The 21,634-nt window shown below is 37.7% G+C and overlaps 1 long non-coding RNA gene across 1 annotated transcript; it reads left to right on the forward strand.

The window, feature by feature from the left end:
• Nucleotides 1-6,361: 6,361 nt before the first annotated feature.
• LOC149776677 (uncharacterized) lies at nucleotides 6,362-13,273 on the forward strand. Its single transcript, XR_016416245.1, has 2 exons — nucleotides 6,362-6,495; nucleotides 10,336-13,273. It is a non-coding gene; the product is annotated as an uncharacterized LOC149776677 (long non-coding RNA).
• The last annotated feature ends 8,361 nt before the right edge of the window (nucleotides 13,274-21,634 follow it).

A 21,634-nucleotide genomic window follows, 5' to 3' on the forward strand; every position in this document is an offset into this window, starting at 1 on the left:
CTTGATTCGAGAAACTGGCATAAGACTTGTACAAGCCTGAAATTCGTCAGTTGGTGTTTAAGAGTCGCAGTGACACACACTCCGTTAGCCATTCGTAAAAATTGGCGGAATTTAGGAAATTCATGAAATAGCTTCGATCAGGTAAGTTTGATGTTACGTTGATTCTGCTTGATACGACTGCTGTTAACTGAAGAGAATTTGTCGTATGTATACATTTTACTTGTATTGAAGTATGAATAGTTAATTATGACCTTAATATTTTGCATTTTTTTCATGACTTTAGCTAGTACTTTTGTTTACGATTGATTACGATGTTGATTCGTTGCATCATTATTCATAATGTTACTATGTACACCTTATTTGTGAGGCGAAAATGTTCTCTTCTTTCGCTAGTAATATGTGTGCATATTATTTCGTGGATTATTACGTTTACGCCCTTTTGAAAGGACGATTTGTATTTGTGAAGAATTGTATTGCTCGCTAGCCGCTATAAGAATTAATATTGTAATTCTTTGCGTAGTTATATTTTGGATGACAAGAAATTTGTTTACGTAATGATAGATTTTGCCATTGAGTAACGGATTGCCGTTTATCACCATTTGAATGTGAATATTGTGGATTTGGTACGCTTGTGTAGGAAATATATATAAATATATATAAATATATAGATAGTCATATTACTAATCGTAGTAATATTTTAGTACAATCATATTTGAAATATTTTGTATGTATATACTGATAGGGCTCAGTATGTAGATATTTGAATCCTTTGTGTGATTGTGTTATGGCGCCATTTTTGTAAGCGGCGGAAGTGTATGGGAATTTCGATGTGTGCGCATGCGCGACCCAAATGTCCCGCCTTAAACTGATGGTTCAGTTCAGTGACGTAGTGTGAGGGAAGATTTTTATAACCCTATGCTAATGCATTATACCTTTCAACAGGAAGCTTTCGGGGGACGAAAGAATTTCAGAGAATTTCGGAGGACGAAAGAATTTCAGAGAATTTCGGGGACGAGAGAAGTTCAGAGAATTTCGGGTGACGGTGAGAGATACCGAGTGAATTTCGGGTGACCTCAAGGGATACCGTCAAGGGTTCCGGATACTAGAAGAGGAACCGGAAGTCAAGATAACGGCAAGGAACAAGGATTATAGAAGAGGAAGCGGAAGTGGAGATCACGAAAGGAGAGAAAGACAAGGGAACGAAGAGATTTAGATGAGTAGCACTCAAGAAGGGAAACATCTCCTCACACTGTGAACTCAAATGATGATCAAAGGGATCATTGGGTGAAAGAGAGACATTGATTACTTTAAATTCTTTTAAATTTCATTTATTAAATTGTTATTGTTTAAATTTCATCTTTGTATTTCTTTTAATTTAACTGTCGGCATTGCTGACTGGGGGCTCGTAGCCATAAATATATTTAGTCAATAAATAATATAGTGTCCAGAATTAACCTTCTGAATAAGGACCAGGGGAACTTCTCATAATTCGTTAAAGTCTATAAGAAGAACGCCACCCCTAGACAACCACTACACCCCCACAGCGCATATGGAACAGATTAACGGATCTTACACAGATATAGTAAAAAAAAAACTCTGTTCAGCTCTGGTACATACTTTGCTCGTAAATCTAAACCTGATCACCGGGTTATACCAAGCTGGAATGTCTGTTTCAGAGAACTGCACGACTAGGAACGAAATACCTTATTGTGACGTGATAACAGTAAACCTCGTTAGTAGTATAGTGGAATACTATAGCTTCATGGGGACTTTGATGTTAAATTGGGGTGGTTGTACCCTGGCGTCAAAATGAATTTAACATGGGGAATTTCAAAATGGGTGGAACTATAGAGCGTCAAGGAATTGGGACTGTCTAGCGACAAGGGATTGGGACTGTTTAGAGTCAGGGGAAAGGGAACAGGAGTGATGTCACGGTACTAGACACTGACAGCGATGTTGCAAAGGGCTAACCTCAATTGGGCCAAACAGTGACAGCGGAAAAAAGCTATACGCTTGGTGGGGCGGGACATATATATTTATATAACGCCTGGCGGGGCGGGACGTATATATTTATATAACGCCTGGCGGGGCGGGACTTATAACTTTATAGACATAGACAAAGAAACAAACACACACACACTTTAGGCAAGAGAGTAAATTTTTCCGAAACAATGGAGTGGCCCTGTAAAAGGGCTTTTTGTTTTGTTTTTGTTAATACCATTCCGTTAGCATAGAGGACATCTCACGGATCTTTTTCTCTTCCTCAAACTTCGCTTGACCTCTGGTCCGTAGATTTAGAATCTCTTCGGATAGCATTGTCTCTCCACTTAGTTTCTTCTTTTCCAAAGGGCTGTCTCTGTGATCTAGGTCATTGCCCATGATGATCTGACATACATGGACTAGTCCGGGTTGAACAGCATCGACAATAAGAGGGTAGACGATTCTACGTTTGTCCACATCTTGTGACGAGAACAAGTGAAGGGAATGAAGTGAACTGCGGTTATTTATAATGGAAGAGAGGATGCAAACGGACCGAGTTCTTTCACCAATCCAAACACTCGTTACAAAATAAATTCAGTCACAGTGCGGAGTCGTCTTCTAATCCATAGAGAGCTGCCTGTGACGTCACATTCCGGATATAGGTGCTCTAGCGTCTTTGCGCAGTGACTCAATGCGACAGAGTTAGAACATGACGAGAAGGGGAATTAATCGATCGCGAATGCCCTACAGGGTGAATACGACCTTAATCAAAATATCGTATCTTATTCGCGCAATTCAACAATGGATAATAAATGACGATGGCTTCGAACCAGTTGGACAAAATGAAGACATTGCAAGAGGCAGTAGATGACCTGTGATGTGGTGAAGGAATTTTGTTTTTATGAGAATGTGTAATGGGGATTATAGCCTTCACTTGTTAAAAATGGAGATGAATAATTTACAGAAGAGCAAGGAAAGACTGAGAGAGTTAATGAAACAGAAAAAAGGAGGAAGGGGACAAAGAAGATAGAGAATGAGAAAATGGAACTAAAATTTGGAAAAAGAAGAGGAGAATGAGAAGAGGAAGAAAAGATGAGTTACATGATAAAGATAGGGATGTAAAGGAGAAGAAAAAGAAGAAAAACAAAAACATGATACAAAAATTGAGGTGCTGGCGGACAAAAAGAAGGGAGGAGAGAAAGTAAAAAAGAGAAAGTTAAAGAGCTCTTTTCAGGGCCACTGCATTACCCCGAAAATATGTACTCTCTTTCCTAAATTGTGTGTGTGTGTGTGTGTGTGTGTGTGTGTGTTTGGTTCTTCGTCTATGTCTATAAAGTTATATATCACACCCAGCCAGGCTTTATATAAAGTTATATCTCCCGCCCCGCCAGGCGTTATATAAATTTGTATGTCCCGCTACGCCAATCGTTATAGCTTTTTCCCCCGCTGTCCCTGTTTCGTCCGATTGATGTCAGCCCCTTGCAACATTGTTGCCATTGTCCAGTACCGTTATGTCACCCCTGTTCCATTTCTCTCAACGCTAAACTGTCAAAATTCCTTGTCGCTAGTAAGTCTGAATCACATGAGGCTCTATAGTCCCGCCCAAGTTAAAATTCTCAATGTTAAATTCTAACTGGCGGCAGATTACAACCACGCACAATTTAACATTCACGTCCATTGACGCTATATTATCCGACTATACTGCTCTCGTTATCTGACGTGATAACGGTAAACTTTATCATGATAACAGTAAACCTCTCCACGAGACTCTCAGTAAACAAGTACGCCAAAGCAGTGCTAACGTTAAGTATGCTCTTAAATTATGCAAGAAGGAAAAATTAAAATATGGAGCAGACACGCTTGCAAATAAATTTGAAAATCAAGATCAGACATTTTGGCAGAGTTAAGGAGTCTGAAACTAATGTATCATACTTCTTTAATACGTCCCAAGCGAAAAAGACCTATCCAACCCAAACAGCCCAATCCTGTTATTATGCCTGAGATAACAAAACTGGTGATTTATATCAAATCATCATTGACAGAAGCAAGTCCAGAAGTAGGCCTTGGCCGTGGCAAAGGCTTAAGACAGTAAAGGTCATTGCTTCTCGTTCCTGAGTTCTTTTAAATAACAAAATACACGCAACGGACCTTTTCAGTACCACATGCTTCTCTCGAAAAGAGATAGCATTCATTTTGCCTAAATCAATTAAAACTTAAAATCCCTTTTTTTGCCCTATGATGTCTGAGTGTAACTGCGTGAGTGAGGTCCATATTCTAAAAAATCAAAACAAAGAGACACTTAAGTTCTGTCTGGTCTATTCTGGTACCAATTTTACAATCCAATTCACAACACAACACTTTAAAAAGTTTATATACTTCTTCTGTGTCTTTGTTCACTCTCTCTGGTTTTTGAATTTCTTCACTCATGGCAGGTATCTTGACTTTTGTCTCGATAGGAGGGGGAGTAGTACTTCGGTTTGTATGAAGAAAACTTTCGCGTGACACCTCACAAAGTTCTATGTTGGGTATTCTATCGTACTGTTAGGTTTGAAAGTGAAATGAATGCTGGAAGGGAAGACACTGGTCTGACATGGATATATGGACCATGGCGTTTAAAATGAAGTCATTTGACTTTTTGTATTCAAGATGAAACGATCGAATCATGTCGTGGAGAAAGGAGAAGAAAGTAAGAGACAGAGACGTGATGTATCGCCTCGCACAGTAGTTGAAGTCTTGGCTCAAATTTAGAACCACAGCCTACACGGTGAAGCTTAACGATTTCAAGTCCGACGTACCGTTGGAGAAAGCAGAAGAGTTCATCACCGAAATGTGGGATTCATTGTTAACCACACTTAAACGGCAATATGGAGCTAAGGAAGACAAGCGCTTGCTACTTTCCATTCGTAACGACAGTTTGAAGTCTCTCGTTTGTCGACAAGAATGACACAGTAGAATGGAAAAGAGCATGGAAGAACATTCGACAATCGGACCGAGCCAAACAACGAAGTGAAGCAGAACTCCTGTTACAGCAAGCGGGGCTAACCAAAGACACATAGTGTGCCATTCCAGAAATGCAAAAAATTGCAAGACCCACCCATGCTAAAGTCCCCTAAACCCCATAGTGCTGCGAAACCTTTTTCACTGAGATTTCCATAGACCTTATATCGTCCCCTATCACTACTAAGGAGAGTACATGGGGAATTTTAATCATTTGATTATTGAATTGTCATTAAATTGTTATTCGTTCAATTTCACTTTTTTTGTATGTTCAATAATTTAACCGTCGGCATTGCTGACTGGGGGCCCGAAGCTTTATATCTATCTTTCGCTAATTTAACTTCCAACCAAAATCGATCATCGGTGGGACTTCTATAATAATTTAAATAAAATATTGGGAGCAGATCACCCCAACCATAACACACCTACCACACTGGCGGCATAACAACCTGTCACGCAACACACACACACACACACACATATATATATATATATATATATATATATATATATATATATATATATATATATATATATATATGTATATCCATTTCGATGTACGAGTATTTGGATTTGGAATTATGGCAACAATGGTATTTTCTCACCATTTTAGCTTTTAATTTAGTTTTGTGGGTTGTGGGATTTTGTGCGTGTGTGTTTTAGTATCACATGTGTGGAGTAGGGGCACCATAATATCTTCAGTGCTTAGGGTCCTAGAAGGCCTTAATCCGGCAATGACTTCACCATTTGTATATTATAATGTATTCCATTTTGCTGAAGTGATGAGAAAATATGTGCTTCTAATGATGAAAAGAATATCTAACAGTAATAACTGTATCTCTGTGATACGATGATATTTGTTTAAATTCTCGGATTATAAATTTATGTAAAAAGTACTGTTTAAATGTCTTATATAATTCTATTCTTAACAAGGCCGGACACATTTTGTGGTTGTAGATGTGTGTGTGTACTTCTATATAACGTAGCTATGATTTTTGTGCTTAAAATACTTTGACATTTTATATTTTAATTTTGATCAATCGACAGTGAGGTAGACATATCGACAATTAGGTTTAAATAAAGAAAAGGAATTCGTATCGTATTTTCAATCTGACTTAGTTTTTCTCAGAATCCTTATATAATCCAAACTCTGATATGTATCTTGTATATTCTAATATTTCACATATTTAATTTCCTTTGTACACGCAATGCCAGTTCAGTTTGATGAAGACTCTATTTCCTTGTTCTGATCTTTGCTATTTTTCGAAGGCTCTTGGCTCGGTGACTTGATCAGAGATTTTTTTTATAGATAAGTTGTTGTCTAATAGAGTTATTCCCCCCTTATAATGCTGGCTGTGAACATTAAACCAGATGGAATTATAAAATATTAAAGGATTTCTCCAATGTTTGTAAGGGGCTTTGTGTCGGGTACAGCAGCGTCGACCGTTGTTTATGCTGTACTCTATGCATCAATCAACAGAAAAGAGATAGACACAGCTTCAGTCAAGTCGAGCTTCGGTTTGTTCTATGATTCATATATGAATTGGGACACCACACAATTTGTTTTTGGGTTTGACCGACAAGTAGATCTCCGTTTTTTTCTTCTTCTGATGACATTACTGGTAATGCCAGAAAGAAAAAGTGGAGATCTACTTGTTGGTCTGTGTTTTAGATGCAAGGGACGGTTTTTATTCATAAATGTTATGCCGCATTCAGCTGTCTAGCATGGGATTTCCACTGAGGCTAAACAGTCCCTATATTCCACATGTTAAATTTCCCTTGTCGCTGAACAGCCCCACCAATATTCCCATGTTAAATTCCCCGCGTCGTTAAACAGTCCCAGCAATATTTCCCATTTTAAATTCCAATTGTCGAGAAACAGACCCAGCACATTTTTAACTGGGATTTCCATTGTCGCCATAGTGGCCAACTATACAACTACCGTGGCTAGATTTTGCTAGCTTACATTTGTAACATACTACTAGCTTTTCACAAAGGTGGTCCGCAATGAACACATACATTATTGTATGTTCAGTTATTGATGTGTGTGTTCAAATTTCAAATCGATTGTTGCGGACGGTTCATAAAGGTCAAAGCGACTAAATTATACTTATAGTCCAATTGTTATTTGTCTTTTCTTTTGGCAATTTCGAGTAAAGCAGTTTTACACACACTATCGCAGCCGACAAGAGGGGTGGGGGCAAACGGGGATATATCCTCGGGGTCCAGGCCAAATAACACTTTTTAATTTTATAAAAGAAACTTTTTGTTTGAACAAGAACTAGGAAAGGACCGGGAGTTGAATACCCCAGGGCCTATGAAGACAACCTACGGCTTTTCACAGAATACGGTCATGAAACTTGACCTCTAGCTTACCCCGTCACTTATGTTATGACCCACAAAATGTAAATTGTGATTATGATGACCTACATTTTTAGGCTAAAGTATCTATGCTATGCTTTTGAGTCAAAACATGGAATTCTGTGTAATTTTCTTTGCTCATTATAATCACAAATCATGCAGTTTGCCTCTAACTATGAGTGTGAAAGAAAAGGCAATTCTTTATTTTGGAATTGATTTAATGGAATGGAAACAGTAATTATTAGATTGGTATCTCTCGATGCTGTTCTATATTTATAGGTTACTGCATTTGTATGGGAAGATAGAAACGAGTTTTTCGGGATGAATACTGCACGAACTTGTGAGTGCAGTATATCCTTCCGACAAAACGATTTCATATTTTCTCATACAAATGCAGTAACCTTTTTATTATATGCTCATTTTTTTTATTCAACCTAAGGTTTAATTATATAAACAAAATGCACTACAAGAAACAACGTAAATGAATGAATGCCGTATTCCAAACTAAATACACAAGCGCAGATTTGACATTACAAAATGACATCATTATTAATGCGCACATAGCTCCGCCCATATAAATTTGAACTTTGTCGCGCGGTCGACATAACTTTCGAAAGAAAATGGCGTGTCTAGTTAAAATTGAAATTTGCAGTTATATTGTGAATGACTGGGCATAGCAACGACTTTTCCATTTGATCTGGAGTGAATATATTTTGGTGTTTTGTTTCGATTCGACGAAAGTTTGTGATTTTGGACTGGATTCATCTGTGCAAATTATACATTAAATACATCGGATTGAAGTGGCGTGGGAGAAGCGTGTTTACGTCTGCAAACGTGTTTTTGTTTCTGTCACTGAATGTTTGAAATCATAACGTGGGGAAAATATGAACTCTTTCAATTGCAATTTTCAAAAAGACGCTATGGAATTTAATGTGTATTTCATTTTGAGTGCAGTAAGGAGGATGCAGTTCCACTTATCATCGAAATTACAGCACACTTTCGAAACGTGTAATCCAGATTGAAAACCTATGACATGACTCATGTAATTCGGATTTGCAGAATTAAGAAAAAACATTTTGAGGAAATTCAGGATGTAAAACTAAGTATATTTTATTTTGCCATTTTTATCACCAGCTAAAGAAAACAGTATATGTCTTGTTATTTGTAAGGACCTAATCCGTTATTTATACAAGGTAGCTAGCCTAAATCCGTAATATTGTATCAACGCAAAATGTCAAGACAGCTGGGGGGGGGGGGGGGGTTTCAGTCCACGAAACATGTTTTAGTTCATTCAGAAACAAATAAACAACCACAACGTAAAGAGCCTCTTACGCGAGTGTACATGATTTGTTTACAATTCAAAAGTGCTGGCGTCTGAGTCCATTGTTTGTTTACAAAAGAAAGTAGTTCCTTTATTCACGTGAATGCTATATGTGTATTGTCTCGCGTGTTCAGTATCGGGGAATATTGAACGATTCTGTCAATGTAAAGTTAACGGGGGAAAAAATGAGCATATAATAATACATGTTATTTTTCTTCTTGTTTTGTTTTTCTTCCTTTCTTTTTCAAGTATTTTTAAAAATATATTTTCAAACCAAATAATGAATTTAAAAAGCGGAACATTAATTCAATTTGGTCATATCCGTGTGAAATAAATAGTGAACTTGTTTATGTGACGCAGTACGTTCATGGTCAGAGCGCTGTCTACTCTGATTGGTCAATCGCCCCTTAAGTCGTTACCTTGCCAAGGAGCGCTTATCGACCAATCTCTTACTACGTACCTCATACACTTCAGTGATGATTTAGGTTAGAGATTGGTTATCGACACGCTCAAGTCATTACCTGTTAATGAAGGCGTAGCCTCTGATCCGTGATGAGGTCACCATATCCTTTAAATCCATTCAGGTGTAGACGTCAATATGGGCGTAATATTCTTATTTATCCACTTATTTATTTGTCATTCCATCCCACCTCACTCCATCCGTATTAAATATCCGTTCTTGTTGTAAAGTGTCAAACTGTGTCATCGTTATACATTATGACAGCCTACAGGCATTTAATCTCTCCATATTTTGGTCTGATTAAAGCAGAACATATGTATGTACATGAATAATGTGTCACGCATGATCGTTTTTTTTATATAAACCAAAAACCTTAATACACAGGATAAATAATATTCTTTTACGGGTATAATACAAAATGAATGATAAAAGGATATATATATATATATATATATATATATATATATATATATATATATATATATATTTATATGTTGTACACATTCTTGTTTATATGCAGCAGCGGTCGTGTTAATTTGCTCCTTATCGATCTACGGAGTTATTTATTTCTTACGTGTTTCCGAGTTGTAAGTCTTGAAATGTAAATATGTTTTTGCGGTTACTCTTTTTGAAAAGCATAAGATGTGATCAGATGAATAGAACATCTTGTGTTGTTTATGATAATCTGAGGATTCTTATTAACAAGGCTATGAATGCATCCCCTCTGTTCTTAACGGAAATGACGAATGTTGAATGTTTAATGCTTGGAGGCATTGTATCTTCCCCGTCCCGTTAACATTTTGCTTGCTCAGTCGATTGGTCCGGGCAAAATGGAAGTTGTCAAACGATTGATCGAACACAAATCACACTTGTTTGATCGTCCACGAAAAGGTATCGTTGGGTGTTGCGAAGAGTGGCAATCGGCTTACATATTAGTCAAAAACGTAATGTAGAATCAATTTCGTTTGTTGTTTCTTAAAATTGGAAGAGATAAATCTTACGTGCATGTGTTAGCCAAAGAGTTTGGAACGCCTTGAGTAACTTATGAGTATTTACACCTCTGTTAAAAAACAACCACCCCTGATTATTTGAGATTTCAATCCCATTTGTGTCACCATTAGTACCAAGAAGGCAATCCTCTCATTTACACTTCCTATTTGCGTCTGTCTGATAAAATGATTTATAAAACATCGTTTACTTCTTTTTCGTTCTAAAGGTATTCAACACGACCTCCCTTCAATCTCACCCTTCTGCCAAAAGGATTCACTTTGACGGCACGCCAGTTACTGCAAGGTTTCATTCGCATGCCAAATCAAACCAAACATTTTTTTGAACAACATAAGGTAGCCTTGTTTACCTGAGGATCCAAGAATCGATGTTTAAACCAAAATATAAATCATTTTGAAACCTGGTGGAAGTGGCTCTTCTGGACGTGCCATTATTTGTTCCCTTTTAAAATGGGATCCTAATGCCGAAACTAAAACAAATCAAAATCCCCGAGTAGAGGACAGCAGGCAAAAATTAAACATTGTGGTGTCGCAAGCTCACGAAAAGAACAGAAAATCTCCAAGAAGACCCCCTCCCATTTCCAGCAAGAACGATAGGTACTGCTGTTAAGACTCATACCTATTCTAGAAAACTGCGCCTGTCGGTGACATTGTCTCCTGCAACTTAAACTTCTTCTTGGTCTTGCATGATGATGCATCCTAAACATTATTTAGCACCCGTGTTTCATCATTTAATGAAGAAAAAAATTGAAACTCATTTGTAAGGGATCTTCTACTTCTGTGGCGACCTATTGTTCTACTGCTTCAGCTACTGAAAAAATGGCATTGCCGAAGACGTGGTTTTTTTTTTATTGCTTTAGCGGCCGAAAAATGGAATTGCCAAACACAAAAATAAAAAACTAAACAGATGTGTTACAAAGTTTACTGCATTTATCCAAAGATGAAATGTCACGAGTTCGTCCGTTAAAACACCTAATCGTCGGGTGCTGCTCACAGTAAAGTTGATACCACGTGTTGACAATCAGTGGAGACGATTGCAAAATTGAAGTATGAGACACGTTTAACTTCAATGTTTTTCACTTCTCAAACAAAATATGTCAGCAAGAAATGCACACCACCCCTACCCTTCTCCTCGTCCCAGGGACATCCTTCTTCCAAAAAAGAGAAATGAAAGGATAATTTTTTCAGTACTGGCTATTACAATCCTCCGATAAGGAAAAGAAATCATTCAAAAAGTACACAAAAAACCCGCTGGAAATGTGTGTGAATAGTATTAGAACATTTTGAAATGAACGGTAGCTTGTTCAAGATAAAGAAACAGCGATAAGAAAAACATGTGGACGTTCTTCGCAAATGGTGAATTAGAAATACTCATCAACCGGAATAAAATAAAATCCCGGCTCAGAGGGGATGAGTCCTATCACTGCTGATATGACTGCTGTTAAAAGTAGCTGTTCCTTTGTTATGATCAATCACTGGACCCCTTTTAGGAGGTGCATTGCAGGACCCCTTTTAGGAGGTGGATTGCAGGACCCGTTTTAGGAAGTATCATGAAACGAGGTGAACCAGAAGGTAAAATGAACACACTTATATGGAAATACATCCCACTTTAAAAAAAAAGTTCGTATTGAAGAAAGAAAGATAACTGTTTTCCATACAAACGATGTTTAGCACTTGATCGTTGGAAGGAAAAACAAGACGTAATTCACCTCCGAACACTAATCTCTCAGATATGTTAGTTACAACAAGAATTACAGCCGTTGAGGAACTGAACCAATTTCTCAGAAAGAGAACCAATGATATTCTCGGCTCAAGTACACGCAAGGTGAACAAAGGTCGAATTATGGAAGCGAAAGTGCATTGAAAATTATATCCGCCTATATTTGATTACTGGATTGCGGTTTCACAGGTCATCGACTATAAAAAGAAGTAGAAATGACTACCATTCCGTTTAATACAGCTGCAACATCTCCTTCCCATAGGTCCTCTCTGCAAGAACAACAAAATACAACCAATGCAGCTGTAGGGTGTGGAAAATGTATTCCTAAAAACAAGTCGTTTTTTCTGCATGCGAGGAAGACGGTAACACGTTCACCGTGAATTTGTACAACCTCATTATCTTCCTGTCAGTCAATCGTATATTGACACGGTCAACACTAAAATGAGACATTGGATAAAATATTCTATTCTAGAAAGGAATATTCGCGGTGAGACTACCTTTTTTGGAAACGATTATTTAGTGAATTGTGACAACTGATATACTGTGTAGCAAGGAGTAGCTCAATAACAGGCACATGAGTTACAAAATATATCAAAATCAGCTTTTCGTACGGTAGCACGAATTGCAAAACCGATGGCGACTCTAAGGTTACATGCTTTAAACGATGCCGCTTTGACGCACGGAAAGAATTTATTCAAAATGTCCTCATCGACAAACAAGTACGAAAGAAATCTTCTTGACGGTACGAAAATATATCTCTTTAAACTGAAGAAGACCTTAGATGTCGCCTAGAGATCATCAACATTCGCTTCACACGTCTAGCCATGTCGTTACTTCTTCTACGACGCCACGGTATGAGCCAGGCAGAAAACGATATATAAACCCCTTTATTTCTCATAAAAACGTTCTTAAAAAGAATCAGGAAAGAAGAACACGTGATGTCCGAGGATTGGACATGTTTTTTCTAACTAAGAACGAAAATGAGGAACAAATGATGCACCGAGATTGTTGCAAATGTTCTAAGTCAGAACTCAGTCTGTTTGCCATCCCATTCACGATCATGACATTGCAAGAGTTCCAAAGAAAGGGAATTGTGGTCACTGAATATAATAATCAGAGAAGGATGATAATAATTAAATACTTCAAGGTATCGAAAAAGCCAAAATGAAAACGAAACATTCCTCTTTTTTAAAATCACTCCACACAAAGTAGAGACGAGGAAATTTTCACATGTAATCAAAACGCGGATGCTGGATTGTAGGGGGTGTTTGGATAGTATATGTTATGTCATGGAGTTTTGGGGTGCTTGTTTGAATAGAAGTCAACCATAGGGTGCTCGATTGTAAGGATGTGTGTTTGGATAATAGGGTTGTGTGCTTCAATAATATATGTAATGTGTTGGATTGTAAATAAAACAATTACCATTACCTTTCCTTTTTTACCCCATAAATACTTTGACCTATTAAGATTTTGACCCACTCAGATTTGGAACATATCAACACTTTTGATCGCATAATACCATTCCCGTGTTAAACTAACTGACCATTTTAAGATAGGATTTCCCGAATGACCCCGAACAGTCACACCCTTGTAAACCTATGGGTTCATGTTGATTCCAGTAAGACCCCCAATCTCTACATATAATTACTCTCAGTAATTATAGATACTAGGTTTTTTAAATCTTCTAATTGTCGCCATGAATTGTTCAGTGCTATCAGGTTTATCTAAATACGTATATTTTAAAGGTCAAATAAATTCTATATCAAGGAATCAATTTAGTTTTTATTTAAACAAATTTTTTAACATTATATACTATGTTTTATATTTTACTTCCTAAAAATTCTCACTCGCTTCATCCAGCATATTTGATTGTTTCAAACAAACCAGAATGATTAATGATGTTCTGTATATGACGATACGTGTACTAAGTTCGCACAATAACGATCTTGAATCAGATTCGGCAACTTAATGCTTTGACGTTATACCTGAAGCTTAATCAACCCCTCCCCAGATCTGTGTTGGTCCTGATGAACTATATGTGGGACCCACAAAAAGTCAGTCATAATTAACACAGGTGGCTCAGTTATCGGAGTGCTATACATACAATCAACTGTAATTCTCAAAATCTACCTCAGCTTCAAGAACCTCCTTTACATATATGTACGTCTTTTGCATCAATAACAACATGGAGTTATTTCCCCCGTCGATGGTTTTGAAAATTCAGCTGGATAGTTATTCAAACGCTTACCATGGCTTTATTCTTCATTTTGTTTAGCCTGCTTCTATGGTGATATCTACATCGTTCACTATTTAAAAAAAAAAAAAAAAAAAAAAAGCAGCTGCTTTTGGACATTCCAACCATTGCGGTACTTTACTAACTATCAATGCTGATTGAATTTCTGGATTTGATTCATGTCCCTTTGAACTCTTAAATTACTCCAAGCTTCCTCTGACGCTTCAGGTCACATTTTTTATATTTGGACATTTATCTTGATGTGTAGGGTCAGTCATTTTTCGATCAAATAGTTAGAATTCGAGGACATCTTGCGGAGATGCAAGGACCGTTACATTGAGTCATACCTACATTAAATGGATAGGCAGATGAGTTATCATCTCGGAAATTGAAAGTGTAACATCAGTTTTGTCTTTCATCTGATGTCATATGAAACATAACTACAGCATAGATGAAATATGACCTGGAACTTTGATTGTTAGTCAAATGAGCAGCCAAATCTTGCAACCTACATGTCCATAACGCCAGAGGTCAAAGAGTCATTTGATAAAACAAAAAAAAAAACAAACAACCAATTTCCAATGTTGTTGTGCACAGAATCCTGAAATATTAAATGGATTCAGGTTAATGTTTGTAAAACAAATGACTGCACAATTAATTCTTAAAATATTTATTCTGAGAACATGACCGGAAACGTGTTAGAGAATCGGCAAATATCTTTGACCCAACACCCCAACATAACTGACCGAATTTCAAAAATGGGTGGGACGTATAGAGAAAACTCGATAACTCTTAAATGTGAAATACATCAATTGGTCAGATCTTCGTTCTTGTTAAAGAAGACTGAGTTCACGTGTTGTGTTGCGGTCTGTAATTATCATGACTGTAGAAAATGGGCGCATGTGATGTTTTACCCCAACCCCTTGTATTATACATGTATTTATAAGTCTGTAAGTGGAGCCAGGTAAGCTTTGTTTTTCCAAGTACCTAAGTTGGCTAATCCTCTTACGTAACCCAGTCTTTGTTTGAGCTCTTGAGTGGAAATCTGGCGGGAATCTTTGTACATGGGAACACGTGACGTAGACAACTTCAAAGAGCCGGAAGCCGACAATGGTAGGCTGGACAGTACATGGGGACACACAGACTGACATTTTTATGATTGGCAGTTCGATCAAATGACCAGAGTCCGTCGCCATCCAATCGGGAGGCGTTGTAGGTGGGACTTGATTCGAGAAACTGGCATAAGACTTGTACAAGCCTGAAATTCGTCAGTTGGTGTTTAAGAGTCGCAGTGACACACACTCCGTTAGCCATTCGTAAAAATTGGCGGAATTTAGGAAATTCATGAAATAGCTTCGATCAGGTAAGTTTGATGTTACGTTGATTCTGCTTGATACGACTGCTGTTAACTGAAGAGAATTTGTCGTATGTATACATTTTACTTGTATTGAAGTATGAATAGTTAATTATGACCTTAATATTTTGCATTTTTTTCATGACTTTAGCTAGTACTTTTGTTTACGATTGATTACGATGTTGATTCGTTGCATCATTATTCATAATGTTACTATGTACACCTTATTTGTGAGGCGAAAATGTTCTCTTCTTTCGCTAGTAATATGTGTGCATATTATTTCGTGGATTATTACGTTTACGCCCTTTTGAAAGGACGATTTGTATTTGTGAAGAATTGTATTGCTCGCTAGCCGCTATAAGAATTAATATTGTAATTCTTTGCGTAGTTATATTTTGGATGACAAGAAATTTGTTTACGTAATGATAGATTTTGCCATTGAGTAACGGATTGCCGTTTATCACCATTTGAATGTGAATATTGTGGATTTGGTACGCTTGTGTAGGAAATATATATAAATATATATAAATATATAGATAGTCATATTACTAATCGTAGTAATATTTTAGTACAATCATATTTGAAATATTTTGTATGTATATACTGATAGGGCTCAGTATGTAGATATTTGAATCCTTTGTGTGATTGTGTTATGGCGCCATTTTTGTAAGCGGCGGAAGTGTATGGGAATTTCGATGTGTGCGCATGCGCGACCCAAATGTCCCGCCTTAAACTGATGGTTCAGTTCAGTGACGTAGTGTGAGGGAAGATTTTTATAACCCTATGCTAATGCATTATACCTTTCAACAGGAAGCTTTCGGGGGACGAAAGAATTTCAGAGAATTTCGGAGGACGAAAGAATTTCAGAGAATTTCGGGGACGAGAGAAGTTCAGAGAATTTCGGGTGACGGTGAGAGATACCGAGTGAATTTCGGGTGACCTCAAGGGATACCGTCAAGGGTTCCGGATACTAGAAGAGGAACCGGAAGTCAAGATAACGGCAAGGAACAAGGATTATAGAAGAGGAAGCGGAAGTGGAGATCACGAAAGGAGAGAAAGACAAGGGAACGAAGAGATTTAGATGAGTAGCACTCAAGAAGGGAAACATCTCCTCACACTGTGAACTCAAATGATGATCAAAGGGATCATTGGGTGAAAGAGAGACATTGATTACTTTAAATTCTTTTAAATTTCATTTATTAAATTGTTATTGTTTAAATTTCATCTTTGTATTTCTTTTAATTTAACTGTCGGCATTGCTGACTGGGGGCTCGTAGCCATAAATATATTTAGTCAATAAATAATATAGTGTCCAGAATTAACCTTCTGAATAAGGACCAGGGGAACTTCTCATAATTCGTTAAAGTCTATAAGAAGAACGCCACCCCTAGACAACCACTACACCCCCACAGCGCATATGGAACAGATTAACGGATCTTACACAGATATAGTAAAAAAAAAACTCTGTTCAGCTCTGGTACATACTTTGCTCGTAAATCTAAACCTGATCACCGGGTTATACCAAGCTGGAATGTCTGTTTCAGAGAACTGCACGACTAGGAACGAAATACCTTATTGTGACGTGATAACAGTAAACCTCGTTAGTAGTATAGTGGAATACTATAGCTTCATGGGGACTTTGATGTTAAATTGGGGTGGTTGTACCCTGGCGTCAAAATGAATTTAACATGGGGAATTTCAAAATGGGTGGAACTATAGAGCGTCAAGGAATTGGGACTGTCTAGCGACAAGGGATTGGGACTGTTTAGAGTCAGGGGAAAGGGAACAGGAGTGATGTCACGGTACTAGACACTGACAGCGATGTTGCAAAGGGCTAACCTCAATTGGGCCAAACAGTGACAGCGGAAAAAAGCTATACGCTTGGTGGGGCGGGACATATATATTTATATAACGCCTGGCGGGGCGGGACGTATATATTTATATAACGCCTGGCGGGGCGGGACTTATAACTTTATAGACATAGACAAAGAAACAAACACACACACACTTTAGGCAAGAGAGTAAATTTTTCCGAAACAATGGAGTGGCCCTGTAAAAGGGCTTTTTGTTTTGTTTTTGTTAATACCATTCCGTTAGCATAGAGGACATCTCACGGATCTTTTTCTCTTCCTCAAACTTCGCTTGACCTCTGGTCCGTAGATTTAGAATCTCTTCGGATAGCATTGTCTCTCCACTTAGTTTCTTCTTTTCCAAAGGGCTGTCTCTGTGATCTAGGTCATTGCCCATGATGATCTGACATACATGGACTAGTCCGGGTTGAACAGCATCGACAATAAGAGGGTAGACGATTCTACGTTTGTCCACATCTTGTGACGAGAACAAGTGAAGGGAATGAAGTGAACTGCGGTTATTTATAATGGAAGAGAGGATGCAAACGGACCGAGTTCTTTCACCAATCCAAACACTCGTTACAAAATAAATTCAGTCACAGTGCGGAGTCGTCTTCTAATCCATAGAGAGCTGCCTGTGACGTCACATTCCGGATATAGGTGCTCTAGCGTCTTTGCGCAGTGACTCAATGCGACAGAGTTAGAACATGACGAGAAGGGGAATTAATCGATCGCGAATGCCCTACAGGGTGAATACGACCTTAATCAAAATATCGTATCTTATTCGCGCAATTCAACAATGGATAATAAATGACGATGGCTTCGAACCAGTTGGACAAAATGAAGACATTGCAAGAGGCAGTAGATGACCTGTGATGTGGTGAAGGAATTTTGTTTTTATGAGAATGTGTAATGGGGATTATAGCCTTCACTTGTTAAAAATGGAGATGAATAATTTACAGAAGAGCAAGGAAAGACTGAGAGAGTTAATGAAACAGAAAAAAGGAGGAAGGGGACAAAGAAGATAGAGAATGAGAAAATGGAACTAAAATTTGGAAAAAGAAGAGGAGAATGAGAAGAGGAAGAAAAGATGAGTTACATGATAAAGATAGGGATGTAAAGGAGAAGAAAAAGAAGAAAAACAAAAACATGATACAAAAATTGAGGTGCTGGCGGACAAAAAGAAGGGAGGAGAGAAAGTAAAAAAGAGAAAGTTAAAGAGCTCTTTTCAGGGCCACTGCATTACCCCGAAAATATGTACTCTCTTTCCTAAATTGTGTGTGTGTGTGTGTGTGTGTGTGTGTGTGTTTGGTTCTTCGTCTATGTCTATAAAGTTATATATCACACCCAGCCAGGCTTTATATAAAGTTATATCTCCCGCCCCGCCAGGCGTTATATAAATTTGTATGTCCCGCTACGCCAATCGTTATAGCTTTTTCCCCCGCTGTCCCTGTTTCGTCCGATTGATGTCAGCCCCTTGCAACATTGTTGCCATTGTCCAGTACCGTTATGTCACCCCTGTTCCATTTCTCTCAACGCTAAACTGTCAAAATTCCTTGTCGCTAGTAAGTCTGAATCACATGAGGCTCTATAGTCCCGCCCAAGTTAAAATTCTCAATGTTAAATTCTAACTGGCGGCAGATTACAACCACGCACAATTTAACATTCACGTCCATTGACGCTATATTATCCGACTATACTGCTCTCGTTATCTGACGTGATAACGGTAAACTTTATCATGATAACAGTAAACCTCTCCACGAGACTCTCAGTAAACAAGTACGCCAAAGCAGTGCTAACGTTAAGTATGCTCTTAAATTATGCAAGAAGGAAAAATTAAAATATGGAGCAGACACGCTTGCAAATAAATTTGAAAATCAAGATCAGACATTTTGGCAGAGTTAAGGAGTCTGAAACTAATGTATCATACTTCTTTAATACGTCCCAAGCGAAAAAGACCTATCCAACCCAAACAGCCCAATCCTGTTATTATGCCTGAGATAACAAAACTGGTGATTTATATCAAATCATCATTGACAGAAGCAAGTCCAGAAGTAGGCCTTGGCCGTGGCAAAGGCTTAAGACAGTAAAGGTCATTGCTTCTCGTTCCTGAGTTCTTTTAAATAACAAAATACACGCAACGGACCTTTTCAGTACCACATGCTTCTCTCGAAAAGAGATAGCATTCATTTTGCCTAAATCAATTAAAACTTAAAATCCCTTTTTTTGCCCTATGATGTCTGAGTGTAACTGCGTGAGTGAGGTCCATATTCTAAAAAATCAAAACAAAGAGACACTTAAGTTCTGTCTGGTCTATTCTGGTACCAATTTTACAATCCAATTCACAACACAACACTTTAAAAAGTTTATATACTTCTTCTGTGTCTTTGTTCACTCTCTCTGGTTTTTGAATTTCTTCACTCATGGCAGGTATCTTGACTTTTGTCTCGATAGGAGGGGGAGTAGTACTTCGGTTTGTATGAAGAAAACTTTCGCGTGACACCTCACAAAGTTCTATGTTGGGTATTCTATCGTACTGTTAGGTTTGAAAGTGAAATGAATGCTGGAAGGGAAGACACTGGTCTGACATGGATATATGGACCATGGCGTTTAAAATGAAGTCATTTGACTTTTTGTATTCAAGATGAAACGATCGAATCATGTCGTGGAGAAAGGAGAAGAAAGTAAGAGACAGAGACGTGATGTATCGCCTCGCACAGTAGTTGAAGTCTTGGCTCAAATTTAGAACCACAGCCTACACGGTGAAGCTTAACGATTTCAAGTCCGACGTACCGTTGGAGAAAGCAGAAGAGTTCATCACCGAAATGTGGGATTCATTGTTAACCACACTTAAACGGCAATATGGAGCTAAGGAAGACAAGCGCTTGCTACTTTCCATTCGTAACGACAGTTTGAAGTCTCTCGTTTGTCGACAAGAATGACACAGTAGAATGGAAAAGAGCATGGAAGAACATTCGACAATCGGACCGAGCCAAACAACGAAGTGAAGCAGAACTCCTGTTACAGCAAGCGGGGCTAACCAAAGACACATAGTGTGCCATTCCAGAAATGCAAAAAATTGCAAGACCCACCCATGCTAAAGTCCCCTAAACCCCATAGTGCTGCGAAACCTTTTTCACTGAGATTTCCATAGACCTTATATCGTCCCCTATCACTACTAAGGAGAGTACATGGGGAATTTTAATCATTTGATTATTGAATTGTCATTAAATTGTTATTCGTTCAATTTCACTTTTTTTGTATGTTCAATAATTTAACCGTCGGCATTGCTGACTGGGGGCCCGAAGCTTTATATCTATCTTTCGCTAATTTAACTTCCAACCAAAATCGATCATCGGTGGGACTTCTATAATAATTTAAATAAAATATTGGGAGCAGATCACCCCAACCATAACACACCTACCACACTGGCGGCATAACAACCTGTCACGCAACACACACACACACACACACATATATATATATATATATATATATATATATATATATATATATATATATATATATATATATATGTATATCCATTTCGATGTACGAGTATTTGGATTTGGAATTATGGCAACAATGGTATTTTCTCACCATTTTAGCTTTTAATTTAGTTTTGTGGGTTGTGGGATTTTGTGCGTGTGTGTTTTAGTATCACATGTGTGGAGTAGGGGCACCATAATATCTTCAGTGCTTAGGGTCCTAGAAGGCCTTAATCCGGCAATGACTTCACCATGTTTGTATATTATAATGTATTCCATTTTGCTGAAGTGATGAGAAAATATGTGCTTCTAATGATGAAAAGAATATCTAACAGTAATAACTGTATCTCTGTGGTACGATGATATTTGTTTAAATTCTCGGATTATAAATTTATGTAAAAAGTACTGTTTAAATGTCTTATATAATTCTATTCTTAACAAGGCCGGACACATTTTGTGGTTGTAGATGTGTGTGTGTACTTCTATATAACGTAGCTATGATTTTTGTGCTTAAAATACTTTGACATTTTATATTTTAATTTTGATCAATCGACAGTGAGGTAGACATATCGACAATTAGGTTTAAATAAAGAAAAGGAATTCGTATCGTATTTTCAATCTGACTTAGTTTTTCTCAGAATCCTTATATAATCCAAACTCTGATATGTATCTTGTATATTCTAATATTTCACATATTTAATTTCCTTTGTACACGCAATGCCAGTTCAGTTTGATGAAGACTCTATTTCCTTGTTCTGATCTTTGCTATTTTTCGAAGGCTCTTGGCTCGGTGACTTGATCAGAGATTTTTTTTATAGATAAGTTGTTGTCTAATAGAGTTATTCCCCCCTTATAATGCTGGC

The sequence above is a fragment of the Sinohyriopsis cumingii genome, chromosome 18 (assembly GCF_028554795.1).
Source record: "Sinohyriopsis cumingii isolate HCF-2022 chromosome 18, ASM2855479v2, whole genome shotgun sequence".
Taxonomy (NCBI): domain Eukaryota; kingdom Metazoa; phylum Mollusca; class Bivalvia; order Unionida; family Unionidae; genus Sinohyriopsis; species Sinohyriopsis cumingii.